Here is a 17,035-nt window from a genome sequence, read left to right as displayed (position 1 = left end):
TGGCAGGGAAACCAGAGGATGACAATGGGTTGTCTTTATCATTATCTACTTTATTATTATTTTTGGGACATCGTCTCTTACGGAACCTGGTACTTGCCAATAGTTAGACTGGTTATCTCAGAGTCTATTTATCTCCATGCCTCTCTACACTGCTTGGGTGGCAGGCATGCTTCTGTGTGGCTGTGCTTGGCATTTTACATGGGCATTGTTCCAAACTCCAGTCTTCATGTTGTATGGTGGCTACCTTAGTAATGGAGCCATCTCCCTAGCCCAAGACTCACTGCTTAAAAACAATGTTTAGCAAGTTCATCTATATTTTCCTCATTAGTACAGCCCACATTGCTGGGAGAGAGGAGATGGAGAAAAAAAAAAAGGCTTGAATCTAAAAGATGATCAAATCTAATGTCTGAACCCAGCGGGGTGTCAGATCCACCTGAAGCTGGAGTTGCAGGTAGTTGTGAGTCATGTGGTGTGGGTGCTGGGGATCCTGTCCTCTGGAAGAGCTGAGTCATCTCTCCAGCCCTTAACCCAACATGACAAGAGAAGTTTTGCCCATACTGACACTCTCATGCCCACGAATCACCTCCCAACCAGGAAGGTTAAGCAAGGGAGGGTTTCATCCATGTGTCTTGGGAAAGAACACATTGGGAAGTCTTCTGTGATAAACAGAGTCAGAGAACAGATGGGCCATGCCTGCTTTGATGTGCTGTGTCCTGGAGGGCTCAAGAGCAAGAAGGAAGACCAACAGAATTGAGGAAGTAGAGACGACACTTCCCCTCTTTTGAAATCGCTTTCTTTAGTTAGCTTCTAATAGTAGTCTTGTGGGGCCCCAGCCTCCAGGGCCACGGATGCTTGGAGCAGAATCTTCAGCCTCGTCCTGAGACTAGCATGAGATTTGTGAGTTTGGAGATTCAGAGGTGGGTCTTGGTTGGCCTCTCTTTCTATCGCATGTAAGTAAAGCCATACTTTGATGTCGAAGCAATTGCTGGGCAATAGGAAGGTACTCTGTGTCTTTAGAATAGCCAGGTCTGTAATAGGGGCTCTTGGGATGTGAAGTTGGCTCAGCTCTTCTGAAGCAGAAGGCTTTGAGGCACCATGCTGTGGACCTGTGCTTCTGCTAGAGCTGTGACATTGAGAGTTGTGCATTGCTGCGTGTTCTCATCTTGCTACCTGAGAGTTGCTTTGGCCCGTGGTTTGACTTAGAAGTGCTCACTTCAGTGTTTGAGTCCTGAAAGTTTCGTTTGGGGGGAAATGTTCTGTGGCCCCTCCCCCTCCCTTACAATAGAGAGAGTGTGTTCTTTGTGGAGAATTCCCCTTTGTGAGCAGGCGGCTGGAGGGTATATTGTTTTTAGATGAAGGTCACCAGCTAGACAGAACATCTCTAGTTTGAGAGCAAGGGCTGGATGTTGTTTGGTTCGGGGCTTTCATGGAAGGCAAGCGATATGCTCAGCTTAGAATTGCATCATAAGAGGCAGATTTATAACCCACTAAGGCTTCTTTGACTGTACTAATAGACTTTATCAGACTTCAGGGGCCCACATATTCCCAGTCCAGTCCTAGGACTAGGACAGTAATAGATGGAACCCGGTTCCTACGTGCTGATTTGTGTTACGTAAGGGTTGAGGCAGAACAATTTTCCTTTTTGGCTCATATACAAGTTGGGGAGGTAACATTTTACCCGTGTGCATATGGTTTAATCTACCCTTTATCCCTTTTATCTACTATACTTATATATGTCAGGTGTCTTTGCTATAGAAGGAAATGTGTGACCATTTCAGGCAAAATGCATTCAGCCAGTGCGTATCGCTAGAACATGGAAATAGGAAGTTCTTTCCTGCGGTAACTTGCTGTGGCAACAAGAGATAAGAAATTACTTCATGCCTATTGCCTGAGACTTTCCTTTTGACTCGTGTATCCTTCTTGAGCAGGTCACTTCTGCTTTCTGTCCAACTTGGAGGCCAGGCAGTGTGAGCTAGCAGCTCAGGCTGATGAGTTGTTAGTGGGTGGGACATTTAAATAACGGGCGTGTATGTGTGAAGACGATCCTGCAAAATTAGGTTTGCAAACAGGGGGATGGCCATACTTTTAGGGTTAAGAAGAGTGACTTTCACAGTGTATGCCCTCAGTGATATTTATTGGATGAATAAATGATTATTAAGGTTGTTCATAAAGGTCATGCAAAGGTATCGTATTAGCTGGCTTTGTGTGTCAACTTGACATAAGCTGGAGTTATCAAAGAGAAAGGAGCCTCCCTTGAGGAAATGCCTCCATGAGATCCAGCTGCAAGGCATTTTCTCACTTAGTGATCAAATGGGGGAGGACCCATTATGGGTGGTGCCATCCTTGGGCTGGTATTCTTGGGTTCTATAAGAAAGCAAGCTGAGCAAGCCAGGTGAAGCAAGCCAGTAAGGAACATCCCTCCATGGCCTCTGCCTCAGCTCCTGCTTCTTGACCTGCTTGAGTTCCAGTCCTGACTTCCTTTGGTGATGAACAGCAATGTGGAAAGTGTATACAATGAATAACCCTCTCCTCCCCAACTTGCTTCTTGGTCATGATGCTTGTGCAGGAATACAAACCTTGACTAAGACAGGTATCCATCGTTTCTGTTACCCAGGCAACTGAGAAAGTAACATTTAGAGAAGGTTAGGTTGAAGCAGGGGAGGGTCTGAAAATGTGAGGAGAAGAGAGGATGTGTAGAGACGTGAATATAAAAATGTCAGATAAATAGAAGAGATAACATGGTGGTGGAAATGGAGGAGGGGAAGGGACAATGCAGAGAGTGGAGGTGACAACCAAGGGGAATGAGGTGATGGAGAGGTAGAGATGATGATCATTGGCATACTGCTGGGGATACATTATTAGTGTCTATTGTCTATCACCCTTCCAACTTTATTCCGCCCCTCCCTTCCAACACCACGGCACTAGGTAAGATAGAAGGTTAGAGGGGAAAGGGATCGTAGACCTCCTTAGGCTACTTCCTGCTGACTAGGGCCATGAGGTTCCTTGGGGCAAGTCCAGTCTCCATCCAGCAATCCAGCAAGATGGAAAATGAGTATTCCAACAGTAGCAAATGCAGCAGCAACAGGAACCAGAAGCAGTGACGTCATCAGCTGCCCTAAGCCCTCTCAGGCTCTCCCATTGATACCCTTTCAAGAGTCTCCAGAATTCCAAACACAAGCTTTCTGCAGCTGGCAAAAGTCACGCCCCTCCTAGAGCACGACACAATCACAGTCAGCGGCCATGGATGATCCGATGCAGCCCCGGTATCCCACACCTGGGATTAAAACAAACAAACAAAAAAAACATATTCACGTAATATAGCTGCATTTTAAAAAGAAACCCAAATTCTCACTACACGTGATAGTAGAGGGGGTGTTGGGATGGATGATGTGACAGATTACACCTAGACAATTATTACCTTGATCACACATGTGCAGGTAATAGAGGTGATACTAGAGATGGCGGGGTGAGTGGAAGGTAAAGGATGGTAGTGGAGATGGAAGCAGCGGGGGTGGCAGACTGGGTGGAGATGGGAGAAGTGACAGAGATTCTGGTAGACAGTAGAAGCAGCGATAGAGGTGATGGGGCGGTATAGAGATGGCAGGGTACCAATGACAGAGGAGGTGGCTGGTAATAGTGGTGATGATAGTGGTGGTAGTGGTGGTATCGGTGGAAACGGTGGACACATTGTTAGAAGTGGCAGTGGGGAAGGCGATGATGTCACGATACAGCCAGAGAGACACAGTTTGGAGGCAGGCATATCTGCTCAAAATTCATGTCTACCAACATCTCTGTGTACCACGGACGGCTGATCTTTTTGAGCTGTGTTAGAATTAGGAAAGGGATGACAGAGTGCCTATCCACGGCAAGGGGCTTCTCCAAATGGCGGCGCCTTGGGTATTTTCTTCAGTTTTCAGGCCCATTCGTAGAGAGTTAACCACCTTTCCTCCTTTATGCTTTCTTCTGTTTTGTATGTTCCCTAAGATGGATCTGGGTCTTTTAAAGGGTCATTGCTAACAGTCGGTGGTCATTTTGTTTGTGTAGATTTCATTTTCAAAGCTTTTTATTAGCGAAACATGCTTGCTATAGTAACCTAAAAATAAAATAGGTGACACATGAATATAAAGGAACAAGATCTCAGTTCCTTTTTTCTTTTGAGTCCTCTGCTAAAGATGAAACCATAACAGCATTCAGGGTCGCTGTGTGCAATCTCAGAAAAGACTCTGAGTTACGGTGTTTAGTTTTCATGGGGGATCCCCTCAGAGACCAGGGCTGGCACAGAATCATGTGTCTTTTCTCAAAGGAGAACCACCAAGCCAGACTCCACCTGGGGCTGTCTGGGCTGATTAAATCCTAGCCACACATGAAAATAAGTTATTTTCTCTGAATGACTGCAGTGAATGGCTTTCTAGCAAGTTCAATAGTTAGCTCACTGGTTTATAGCTCTAGATTAAGTTTAGGTTTTCAAAGAAGCATGGAGACATGTATTCAGACCCCTAGAATCCATGTCAAACTCAGGCAGGGAACGTGTGCCTGTAACCTCTGTGCAGGGTGGCAGAGCTAAAATAACCCTTTTCTCTCTTAAGGTGTAGCTCTGAGCTACACTAGAGGCACTGGACTTCATATTCAAGTTTCCTCATTTATAAGACCCGAGATTAAATCCACCTCATGGATTTGTTTTATTGGTGTATATCAAAGGAACAAAGAGAACATACACTAAAGAAATATACTTTGAAAAAAAGAAAAATGTACTGAAAACCATTTAAATTCATATTTTTAATGGTATAGAGACTCAACTGGGATATAAGAGTTCTAATAGGAAATAAGATTATATTTGTGTGTGTGTGTGTGTGTGTGTGTGTGTAATGAACTGAACGATACCTGTCTCTCAAAAGTGCTTGCTGCTGTCTCATCCTAAGGCCCCTAGAATGTGCTCTTACTTGGATGTGTGATGGTTGTGGATGTAATTAGCTAAATTAAGATGAGGCCACACTGCAGTGGTGTGAACCCTAATCCGCAAGGCTAGCATCCTTGTAAAATGATGACACACGAAGGCAGCTATGTTGGGAGAAGGCCTCGTGAGGATGAGACCATGGGACAGAGTGACTCAGCTGCAAGCCAAGACGTGCCAGCCACCCTGCAAGCTGGGAAGAGGTGAGGCAGGGTCTCTTAGCAAAGCCTCAAGGGCTCTCAGCCCTGCTGGCGTCTTTACTCCAGGCTCCTGGTCTCTAGAACTGCAAGAGGTTGAGTTTTGGCTGTTTTAGCCACTTGGTTTGTGTCATTTTGATCTAACAGTCCAGGGAACCCACAGAGGATGGAGAAATGGATACTAATCAATTCAAGTGCTAGTCATAAGCCCATCTGTGTTGCCGGCAAGAACTTTCAGGGAGCGATCCAAAATGACTCACTTCTCTGACTTTGACTGGTGGAATTGGGCATTAGACTCCATTCTCCACTGAATGGGAACTAATGAAGACAAAACAATGGACCGCATTTACAGAGGGAAACTGGGCGATTGTGGTAACCGTAAAGGGCATCCTTCCTTCCGTGGGTGGAGCCCGGCTGGGAAGCTTGGATTGTTATGGTCCTATGGCCATTGGCTAGACATGAACACCAGTCTCTATTTGGAAGGATGCTTTATTCTCTCAAGTGGTACATCGTACATTCAAATACTACGAGTTGACAAATGATGGACTGTGATAGCACTTGGTTCCAAATGAAAAATTTCAAATTATATTTTTTTTACAACTTCTGTGTGTGTGTGTGTGTGTGTGCCTAAAAATGACTTTGTGGTGTGTATGTGTGGTCAGAGAACTTGCCAGTAAGCTCCTGCATTCTGTGAGCCATCTTGCTGGCCTCCAAACAAGAAAAACTTAAGGCTCTAATCTAAGCAGAGATTTCCCAACTGATACATGCTGGGTCCTCTCTCTGTTTCTCTCCCTCCACTCCCTTCTCCTCCCCTCCCCCTCCCTCAGTCTTTCTCTTCCTCCCCATCCTCTAATTTCTCTATGTATCTATATACATATACATTGTGGCTTTTTTCTCTATAGCTGGTTGTTACTTTGAGGCATTATCTTAGATGGGCACTTAATAGAGATTTCAGTGACAGCCTCCATAGCTAAGATCTTCAGCATATTTTTGTACTCCTCTGACACATAAGACTCTCTTTAGGCTCCCTTTCAGCAGGATTTAGATTACCCTACTTCCTTTTACGGCACTTATCACTAGCAGAACAAGAGACTTTTAATGGAAAAACATTAACTGCAGAAAGCTAGTTCATCTAATCTGTTGAAAGCGAGAACAAGGTTTTGGCTCTGCCTTTTGAATTCCCCCCTCTTCCCTCCCTCCTTCCCTCCCTTGGTTCCTTCCTTCCTCTTCTCCACTCCTTTTCCTTGTCCTTTTATCTCTCTGCCTCCTTCTTTTCTCCCTCCTTCCCTCCTTCCCTCCCTTCCTCCTTCCCTCCCATCCCTCCTATCCTCCCTTTCTTCCCCCTCTTTCCTTCCTCTCTTCTTTCGTTCCTCTTTCTTTTTTGGGGGCTTAGAGCTAAAGCTAGGGTCTTGCAGTTAGGCAAACTCTCTTCCCCTAAGCTGTCTGTCCAGCTCTTCATTTTTGCTTTTGCTTTGTCTTGGGACAGGGTCTCACTAAGTTGCCGTACTGGCCTTGAGCGCCCTGGGCAGTCCAGACGGACCACAAGTCTAACACGTGAGCCATCTGTTTCAGCCCCTGAGCAGTTAGGATTGCAAGCCTATGCCATCAGGCTGAGCTTCAGTTTCTTTGACTTGTTATTGATAGTATATCATCCGTTTTAAAATATTCAGTGGGAATTTGTGACTGGACAGATTCTTTCATATTTGAACAAGACAGAATTATTATTTTTCTGTGATGAAGGAAACTGCTTTCTTAGTTTTATGCCCTGATACCTAATGTCAGGAGGAAACAGCATATTTAGCCACTTTTACACAAATATATTTTTTGCTTGTTTATTTTGTTTTGTTTTGTTTTTTGAGGCATGGGTTTTATGGAAAACAGTCTTGGCTGTCCTAGAACTTGATCTGCAGACCAGGCTGGCCTTAAACTCAGAGATCCACTTGCCTCTGCCTCCCCAGTCCTGGGATTAAAGATGAGTCATGACCACTTGACATATGTAAATATTTTATAGTAGGCAGATGATGGCAGTGGTGGCATATCGGTGGATGGATGGATTTGGTCTATACATAGGTAGATAATATTGAGTCTTGGTATACATAGAGAAATACAGACCTCTCAGGAAGGAATCAACTCAAAATACTCTGGAAAACTCAGCATCCTTAACATACAGTAATTCTATGCAAGATATGACAATTCACCCAAAAGTCACATCGGTGATGTATAAAGTTGTAATTTAAGGAAAAAACCCTGATTTCTTTGAAAAGATTAAAAAAAAAAACAAAAAACACCCTAAAAACTGCTTGAAAACTTAACACCATACATTTTAGATTCCTTGTGACTATTCTGTTCAGATAGCTCAGATTGGAAATGTTACAACATTTTTATGGACTGCTAGGAGTCTCTGCAGTTGCATCAATTTCTTAGACATGATGGGAGATTCTGTTAAAGTAGAAAATTAGTAATTGTGTCAGGAACAGTCTATTCATTCACTCAGTGTGCAGGTCATTTTTGACAACTGTGTTTTTTCCATCCAAGAAGAGCCTGAAACATGTGCTATAAAGATTTTACCTTTTAGCCTTGTGTAGGATCATAAATCCCCAACCTCTCTACATATCTTGACCAAAGAGATAAAAAATGGGTGTCTTTAGTGAGCATGAGAGTTAATCATCTTCCTGTCAATGGCAAAGGTTCATTCACGAGCGTTTAACGCTTTCTGAGAGCATATAGCATATATAATACTTCCCAGGGAATGTGTTAGATGTCTCATTGAGACACAACAGGAAAAATCACCTTGCAATCTCTTTGTAGTCATGTAAATCATCACCTCATTTGGGTCAGGTCCTCAGACTGCCATTCTGTCCCAAAGAAGGACCTGAACTTAAAGTACTTTGTAAATAAGGTCAGCATTATCCATTTCGATCTGGGGTTGGCTTTGTTTGCACTTGAATTTTCAGCTTGATTAATCAAGCAAGGGTGGCTTTGCCTAGGTCCTGGGGACCTGTTGAGCAAGGTTTGAACTGGGCACTAGAGCACTACATATGTTTCTTCTGTGAACCAGCAAACAAGCCAAAGTTACGGGGCAGACCAGTTGTCTGGAGAGAGGCAGCAGACCCCCTGTTTATTCTGAGCTGAGAAGCCTGCCCAGGGAGAGAGATGTGGCAGAGTTACCACAGCCAAGTAAAGGGAAGGAGCAGGTGGACTCCCTGGTGAGTGATGATGCTTTTCAATTGTTGATCCTGGTGTAGGGAGGGGCTTAGATGTGGGAGTTGTTCATTTTCCACTGTGCTTGCAATCTCTCTGTATGCCGTACACAGGAGAGCCTCTTCTTTTGGACTGACTTATAAGAATGTGTGACTTCATTTATCTTTTCTTTTTTCTCCCTCCTTACCTTCCTCTCTCCCTCCCTCCTTTCTTCCTTTTTTCTTTTATATGTGTGGTGTTCCTGTATCTATGTACGTGCACACTCACACACGCACGCGCGCACGCACGCACGCACGCACGCACAGCATGCACATGCGTAGGTAAGAGAACCAGGTCTCTGAGTGAATAAATACAATGTTCCTGTTGCAATCATTAATTTTTTTTACTTAAGCAGAATCTTCCCAGTATGTCTAAGATATGGATTCAACTGAATACACTCCCAGCAGTTTGTAACACAGTTACTTCATTCCTGGGTTGTAGCTATCCATGCCTGCGGATGAATGTCCTCAGGCGGTAAGCTGCCCTAGACAATTTCTGGAGGTCTGGGCGCAGTGAGAGTCACTGAGGTGAAACTGAGGAAAGGTCAACAGTAGAGCCGAAGTGGCCTCTCAACAGACTATGTAGATTGGCACGTGTCCAGAGATGGACACATTCAACATTTTTCTAACATTTTTCTAAGGGTCGATGGCTACTTAGTGTCACCATGGAAAGCTTTGTGTCCATTCTTATCTCTTGATCAGAAAGCTCTAGGAATCAGTGTTGTTACTTAGTTTGCTGCCTTTCTCTGACAAAGAGACCCCTGTCAAGAAACAGAGAATCTGGGTAGAGATCTAGGAGAAAGAGTAAGAGGAAGATTCCAGCACCGATATTTTGACTCTGGAGTCAGAATTGGAACCGAGGTCTGTTTGACCCAAGAGCTCTATGAGCTGGCTTGCTTGAGGGCCTAACCCGTGACTTTACTTCCATCTACTCTGACAAGAATTAGGCAAGAGCAGTGGTATAGCTCAGGCTCCCATGTATTTCCTGAAGACAAATGATGGGGTTTCTATTAGAATTTTCTCTCGTTCTCCCTAATTCTTTCTAGGATGTCTTCTAGAACTGCCTCAAGATCAGACAGTCAAGACATTGTAGGTTATTTGGGGAAGAACACACACACACACACACACACACACACACACACACTTATATGCATACACATATACATGCATGTATAAGCATGCGCACACTTAGATGCACCTATAAGCATGCACATATCCACACTTTAGGAAGTTCAGCTCAAGGCCTTATGCATGCTAAGACAGTCGTACTCTGTGGCTGAACTATACTCTAAGTCCCAGGCCCTGTTATGAGTTTAGTAGCAGCTCCTAACCCTGTGGCACATCCATGTAACACCAAAGCCCCATGCCTCATCTCAGTGGCTCCTTTAAGCCTCTGTTACATAGTAACACATTCTCTCAGGCCCAGAGGGCATTTCTGTTGGCTTTGCACTCCCTGGTTATACTTAGGGAGCTGGGTGTGAGATGGTGGGAGAGCATTTTCTTTAGTATAGGAGATGTACTAATAGGAACATTTACCAAACATTCCTGACCTCCGTTCAGCTTGACAAAGGAGAGAAGAAGGTCCTCAAAGATTTTTCAAGGCTTTTTAATCAAGAGGCTTTGATTAAATTGGTCACACAAAATGACCAATATTGGCTTTTTGACATATTAAAGCTTCAATGGCCAGGTAACTATTTGTCCTTCAGAGGCCTTCAAATGAAGGTTACATTTTTTTTAATAATTGAAAAATGATCGGCAACTCTGATGCTGCTTAAAGAAATAAGAAAACACCACAGCTTCTTTTTCTTTCTCTTTTTTAAAATTTTTTTAAAAAATTTTTCTATATTCTTTGTTTACATTCCAAATGCTTTCCCCTTTCCCAGTTCCCCCCTCCCCATCGGTCTCATAGGCCCTCTTCCCTCTGCCCATTTCCCAATCACCCCCTCCCATTTCCCTGTACTCCCCTACCATGCTGGATCAACTCTTTTCAGAGCCAGAGCCCTCTCTTTCCCTCTTCTTGGTAATCATTTGATATGCTAACTGTGTCTTGAGAATTCAGAGCTTCTGGGCTAATTAATATCCACTTATCAGTGATTGCATTCCATGTGTGTTCTTTTGTGATTGGGTTACCTCACTTAGGATGCTATTTTCCAGTTTCAACCATTTGCCTAAGAATTTCATGAATTCATTGTTTCTAATTGCTGAGTAGTATTCCATTCTGTAAATATACCACATTTTCTGTATCCATTCCTCCTTTGAGGGGCATCTGGGTTCTTTCCAGCTTCTGGCTATTATAAATAAGGCTGCTATGAACATAGTGGAGCATGTGTCCTTATTGCATGCTGGGGAATCCTCTGGGTATATGCCCAGGAGAGATATAGCAGGTTCCTCCAGAAGTGTCATGTCCAGTTTTCTGAGGAACCGCCAGACTGATTTCCAAAGTGGTTGTACCATCTTGCAATCCCACCAGCAGTGGAGGAATGTTCCTCTTTCTCCACATCCTCACCAACACCTGTTGTCTCCTGAGTTTTTTTTTTTTTTATTCGATATATTTTTTATTTAGATTTCAAATGATTTCCCCTTTTTCTAACCTTAGCCATTCTGACTGGTCTGAGATGAAATCTCAGGGTTGTTTTGATTTGCATTTGCCTAATGATTAATGATGTTGAACATTTCTTAAGGTGCTTCTCAGCCATTCGAAGTTCTTCAGGTGAAAATCCTTTGTTTAGCTCTGAACCCCATTTTTAAATAGGGTTATTTGGTTCTCTGGGGTCTAACTTCGCGAGTTCTTTGTATATATTGGATATTAGCCCTCTGTCGGATTTAGGGTGAAGGTGAAGATCCTTTCCCAATCTGTTGGTTGCCGTTTTGTCTTTTTGACAGTGTCCATGCCTTACAGAAACTTTGTAATTTTATGAGGTCCCATTTGTCAATTCTTGATCTTAGAGCATAAACTATTGGTGTTTTATTCAGGAACTTTTCCCCTGTGCCCATGTCCTCAGGGGTCTTATCTCCTTGTACTAAGCTCAACTCCAAGTGGATCAGGACCTCCACATAAAACCTGACACACAGCTTCTAAGATTTCAGTGGCATTTGTCTAGCGTGTTTTAAATGAAAACCATGTGTGGCAGAGTTCCTTATAAGAACGGCTTTCCTGACAAAGGATTTCTTTGTCACCTCTGTCACCTTTGGCCATTTAGGGTGTCGAAATGCTTAGTCAGACTTCGGGAATAAACAAGTGCTTCCACTTTCCAGTGCCCCAGGAAAGACTAGAAATCGGACACAGAGTTAAGGGAAGCAGAAGTTTTGACGCCTTCTCCTGCCCCACCCCCACCCTCACCCCCCTCCTTTCTACTGCAGAACTTGCTTCTGCTGAACAAAGCCTTCTGCAGGAGAAAGTTCTTGGATCGGTTTTCACGGTTTTCACGTGGCCTGCAATACAACCCCTGTAGTTTTAGTTGAAAGAGAGGCTATAATTTCCTAGGTCCTGCTGGTCCGTTCAAAGCACGGTTGCTTCCCGTGCATTGCTGATGGGTGGGGGCGTGGCGCAGATTGGGTCTCTTTTGTGTCTTTGGTTTTTGTTTACTTTCTCTGTCTTTTTGCTCTGGTCCTTGTGCTAGCAGCAGCGAGGATTATCCTCAGGAGGAAGCAATCTGGTGGGAATGACTGAGTTTCAAGCGCTTCCTGCCTGCTCAGTAGGTCTGGGTCATTTCTCTTGCTTCTTCCCCAGGAGGTCTGAGCTTCCTTGGAGCAGAGGTACGTGTCTTGTAGTTTTACAGTTGGAAGCTGCAGGTTAGCAGGGAGCTCATAAGAATTCCTCACAGCACCAAGGCCCCAGGCTGGGCCAGAAAGGGCTTGGGAGTTTGCTGAAGGAAAGCAAATATTTAAGAGTGAGAGATGACTTGAACTTAGATCATGTCAAACTCTGATGTCGGAAAAATCCGTTCTTTTCATGACCCTGGAAGTGCTTGACCTTTCTAGGCACAAAGATGGTACTGGCTGGTGACCAATCTAGGTTATAGAAAATGCTTTGTGAATACTCGTGTTGATAGATGCTAAAAACACTGCCCTTGGTCAATATTTGAAAGACTTTTTTTTTTTTAAATTTCATTTCACCCTTCAGATTGGAATCTGAGCGTAGCCTGGCATCTGGGAATGTTTCCCACTCTTCTCTTTGGGGCTGTATGCTTCTTTGCCTGGAGAAGTTTTAATTCTTTTTCTTTTTTCCTCATGATACATCGGGTTTTGAATATCCCAATAGTCAACCAGTCACTCAGCAGTCTCTGTGGCTCAATGTCATGGGGACTTTCTCTTCTGATCTTGTCTGTCTGGTGTTCTGTGTGCTTCTTATATCTGTCTAGGAATGGTATGTCTTTTCTTAGTCTGAAGAAATCTATGATCATATTGAAGATCTGGTCTATGTCGTTGATTTGGGATTCTTTCCCCTCACCTATGCCTGTGATTTGATTTTTCAGTCTCCCACATTTGAGAGTGTATGCTGCTTTCCTGTGTCTTGCTTATTTGGTCTAGGTCCTCTGCTTTGTCTTCAAGCCCTAACGTTCTATCCTCTGCACAATTCATTCTATTTGTAAGGCTTCCCTTGGAGTTTCCTGGTTGAGCTATTGGGTTTTTCAATGACATCTTCATTTCCACTTGAGATCTCTTCTGTGCATCTATTTCCTAACTGAGTTCCGTCCTCAAGTCCTGAGTGGTCTTATCATTTTTACCAGGCTACTATTTCTCAGGTGCTATTCCCCTAACGCTAATGCTGCTTTGAATATTCTTCAAGCTCTTTGGATTCTTTGATAAAAGTTATTGCTGTTTTTGTTTTGTGTTTTTGTTTTTGTTTTTTGTTTGTTTTGAGACAGGGTCTCACTTCATAACACTGGCTTTCCTGGAATTTACTATGTAGACCAGGCTGGCTTTGAACTCATGGAATCTGTCTTCCTCACCTCCTGAGTGAGTGTTGGGATTAAAAGTGAAGGCTTTCTGCATTATACCTGGCTATGGCTGTTCTTTTAAACTCTGTGTCCTGGGGTTCATTGAGGTAATTCTCATTACTACAGAACTGAGTCTTTTTGGAGAGAAAATATGGGCTTGACTTTTTTCATATTGTTGCAATGAGATTTGAGCATGTGGACTTCTTTTTCTTCTAAGTCTGATATGGATAGAAGAGACTGGATGAAAAGAGAGGACTTGCAGAAAGGTTAGGTCAGGCTAGACCCTGGAGAAGGGTGTGGGAGATCTGGTTAGATCTGGCTGGATATGGCAAAGAAAAGCCATTGTTCTTTTAAAATTTTTACTTAAAAGTTTTCCTTACCATTGAGTGGCTCTGTGTTTATGTATCTGCTCGCATACATGCATGTGCACATAAGAGTGTGCATTTGTGGCAGCCAGGGGACAACTGTTAGAAGTCAACTCTTTCCTTTCATGCTGGTTTCCAGAGACCAAATGATAGGTCATAAGGCTTGAGGGGCAAGAACTTTTTCCCACCCCCCCACCTCCAAGCCATCTTGCCAATGACACATCTGCAGTTCTGTCTCCAGAGATTCAACCAACCTTGGAGAGAAAATATTTTTATTAGAGAAAATATGCCTGTGATGAACACGCATTGACTTCTTCTAGGTCATTATGGACTGCACAGTACAGTATAAGAACGATTCACATTGCGTGTCCACCAGATCAGGCATGATGGACAATCTAGAGGGAATTTAAACTTTATAGGAGGATGTGTGTAGATACTCTGCAAATGCTATCATTTCTTTCACAGCAGACTCCAGTCTGCATATTAGCATCCCGCAGAGGTCCAAGAATCAACCCGCCATGGATACCAAAGCATGACTGTGCATGTATGACTGTGTACATACATGCATGTGTGCTTGCATGTGTATATGCATGCACTTAATCTTTTTTCTTCCACACTGTTCTGATTCTTTCACATAGTAACCATCTGTGACTGTATTTTGAGGGCTGCTTTCCCGTAAATGAAAAAACTGCCCTCATTGATATTTTCCTCTTTGTTTCTTTGTGCGTGGGGGTGACTGTGTTCACATGTTAATAAGTCATTTGTTGTTCTTTTCCCTGAACGGCCTCTTGAAGCTCTCTGTCATCTCTTCCTTTGGTTTCTGGTCTTTTAAAGCCCGTCTCTGAGAAGTCTCAATTATTGAGGAAATGAGCTCACCAACCCACCAAGGGGGTTGAAATGTTTCTCCCTCTCTAGTGTTCCTCTATTGTCACCAACGCTTTTGGAACTTAGATCTTATGTGGTGTTCAGAAAACCCCTCTCAACTATAAAAAGAAATGTTAAAAAATATAGTTGCTAACATTTATTGAATAAAAATGAATGTGCCAGATATAAATTAAGCAATTGACACGAGACTCTTTCATAATCTCTCTAGGTTGTATGTCTTAAGCACATGTCTACACAGAGAAATGGGCAGACAGGGTAATTCATCACTCCCAGACAATACTGGCCTGGATTGGTATTCGGGTATAATAGATTAACAGGATAAGCGTGATGTAAAATTTTTTATTCTAAGCTTTATTTCCTTTTAATTTTACCATTTTGAGAAAAATGTATTCTTCTAGAAGAACCTGTTGAGCATACTGAATATAGCAAAACCTAGCTTCTGTCAAAGACACGAGGGAATTAAAAGCTGTGCTACAAGTGAAAAGTGGAAAAGGTCCAAGCTTGCCCTCTTGGAGTTCATAGCCATTGGGAAAGCTGACGTGAGGAAGGATGATGGACTAGACCTCGTCCTGGTGTGGCACTGTCACCTCAGAACTGAAGATACCCATCAAGACCACCCAGCTGACCCCCAAGGACACCTGCATAGTATAGTGTCAGTAGAGCTGTGGAGGACTTGTGAGATCGCAGCCAAGTAGGGTTTTCCTTACCAGTATGAGACCCTTCATTCACTGAAGTAACGCTTATTGGACATTAAAAACCATGTGATCCCCAGGTCTCCAGCTTTAGCCTTCTTGGATGTATAGGGTCTGTCACATATCAAGTGAGTAGTAGGGAAAATGGCTTGACAGGCAAGGTTTTGGCAGGTTTATTTTTGCCCAAGCCTGAACAGATTCTTTTTCTTTTTCATTTTTCCGTCTGAAACCTTCAGTTGTATAATTTAGAAGTATTCCCAGAAAACTAACAATCTCCCCAAAGGAGAACGGCCACACTCTGCGAGGTCTGAAGTGCTGAAATAGGGCATTTCTGAGATCAAGCAAGTCACTAAATCTCATAATTTTATTTCTACTGTTAATACTTTTCCATTACTCTGTGATCTTGGGGATAATGTGGGCACATGGGAAAACTCTAACTCCTCAGAGAACAATGTTAACAAAATTAATCAGTGTGTGTGTCTGTAGGTCAGTGGTCAACCTCAGCTCTTATTCCTTGATAACATAGCTTACTTCTAAAGAAGGGGTCTCTGACCTTTACCTAGAAATTGCAGATTTGGTAAGACTGGCTAGCCAGGAAGCCCCAGGGATTCACCTCTCTGCATTTTCCTAGCACTATGATTTCTGGTGTGGGTTTTGGGGTTTGAACTTGTGTATCCAGACTTGCAAGATCTAACCACTTGAGACATCTCTCCAGCTCAGCTTGAATTATTTTTTAAAGAATGCAATTAATGTCTATATATGTATTTTTTTGTATGCTTATGAATAGCAGTGGCCACTGAATGGTTGTCCATGTATTGAGATGGTGTTTTTTGTAATATTTTCATTTGGTAAACTGAAGACACAGTAAGTCTCAAAACGGCACTAAAATATATCCTGCCAGAAACTGAGCAGATAGACCACAGCCTGGGAGAGAGATATCCTTGCCCAAGACGCATCTGCTAATGAACTGTTCTCCAAAGCGTGTAACAAGTTCCTAAACCTAAATAATGAAAAAAAGGGACAATCAGATTAGTAAAGGCCAAATATCTGGGGAGACAGCTCACCAAGGACCACAGGCAGATTTCACAATGGACTATTTCATAAATCTAATGTATTCTTTACAAATTTTGGTATGGGAACAGAGAAGTCATTTTTTCTAGAGTAAATTACAAATTACCACCCTAATCCTTATAACCCCAGTATTAGTTAAATAAACTAATTTATTTTAGTGAGCATTATTAAAATAAAAAGAGAGAGTATCTGGCTAGAGATGAACTGGGCTACCTTGCTCTGCTCAGGGACCGGTTCACATAAACAAGATATTGCCATGACCCCCACTTAAATGAGTTCTGCACATCTGGTCACACATCTAGCCAGAGCCGAGACAGACATGGCAGGTCCCACTGAGCCCTGCGACTTTGCCTTTCAGATTTTCCCCTCACTCAGCTCCTTCCGGTCTTTTTCCTGATTCTCAAATTTATGGAGCCAAATCCCATCCAAAAGGATGTTTAAAATCAGATCCAAACAGTTTTCTGAGTCACGATAGATTAATGGCACATTTAAACGCAAACAATTTGATAATTTCTGCCATGTGTGTATATTCGTGCAACCATCCGTGCTTTCTAGAAAATTCATTTTCCCTCTCTACCCCTCTGCCTTTGCACCCTCAGGAATCCACTGACCTTCTTTCTATAACTGTGGTTGTGTTTGAATTTTCCAGGATTTAATGTTCCCTTTTATGTTGAACCTATTTTGTTTATCATAAT

The 17,035-nt window shown here is 43.0% G+C and overlaps 1 protein-coding gene across 4 annotated transcripts in view; it reads left to right on the top strand.

Moving 5' to 3' along the window:
* The first annotated feature begins 819 nt into the window (after nt 1–819).
* Nucleotides 820–17,035, top strand: part of Ipcef1 (interaction protein for cytohesin exchange factors 1) — a 152,403-nt gene continuing 136,187 nt past the window's right edge. For all 4 annotated transcript variants that reach the window (XM_052169904.1, XM_052169903.1, XM_052169902.1 and 1 more), the window contains exon 1: nt 820–917. The gene's annotated coding sequence lies outside the window, so the exon portion shown is untranslated. The remainder of the gene's footprint in view (nt 918–17,035) is intronic.

The sequence above is a fragment of the Apodemus sylvaticus genome, chromosome 23 (assembly GCF_947179515.1).
Source record: "Apodemus sylvaticus chromosome 23, mApoSyl1.1, whole genome shotgun sequence".
Taxonomy (NCBI): Eukaryota; Metazoa; Chordata; class Mammalia; order Rodentia; family Muridae; genus Apodemus; species Apodemus sylvaticus.
This window is presented reverse-complemented; position numbering and strand designations above follow the sequence as displayed.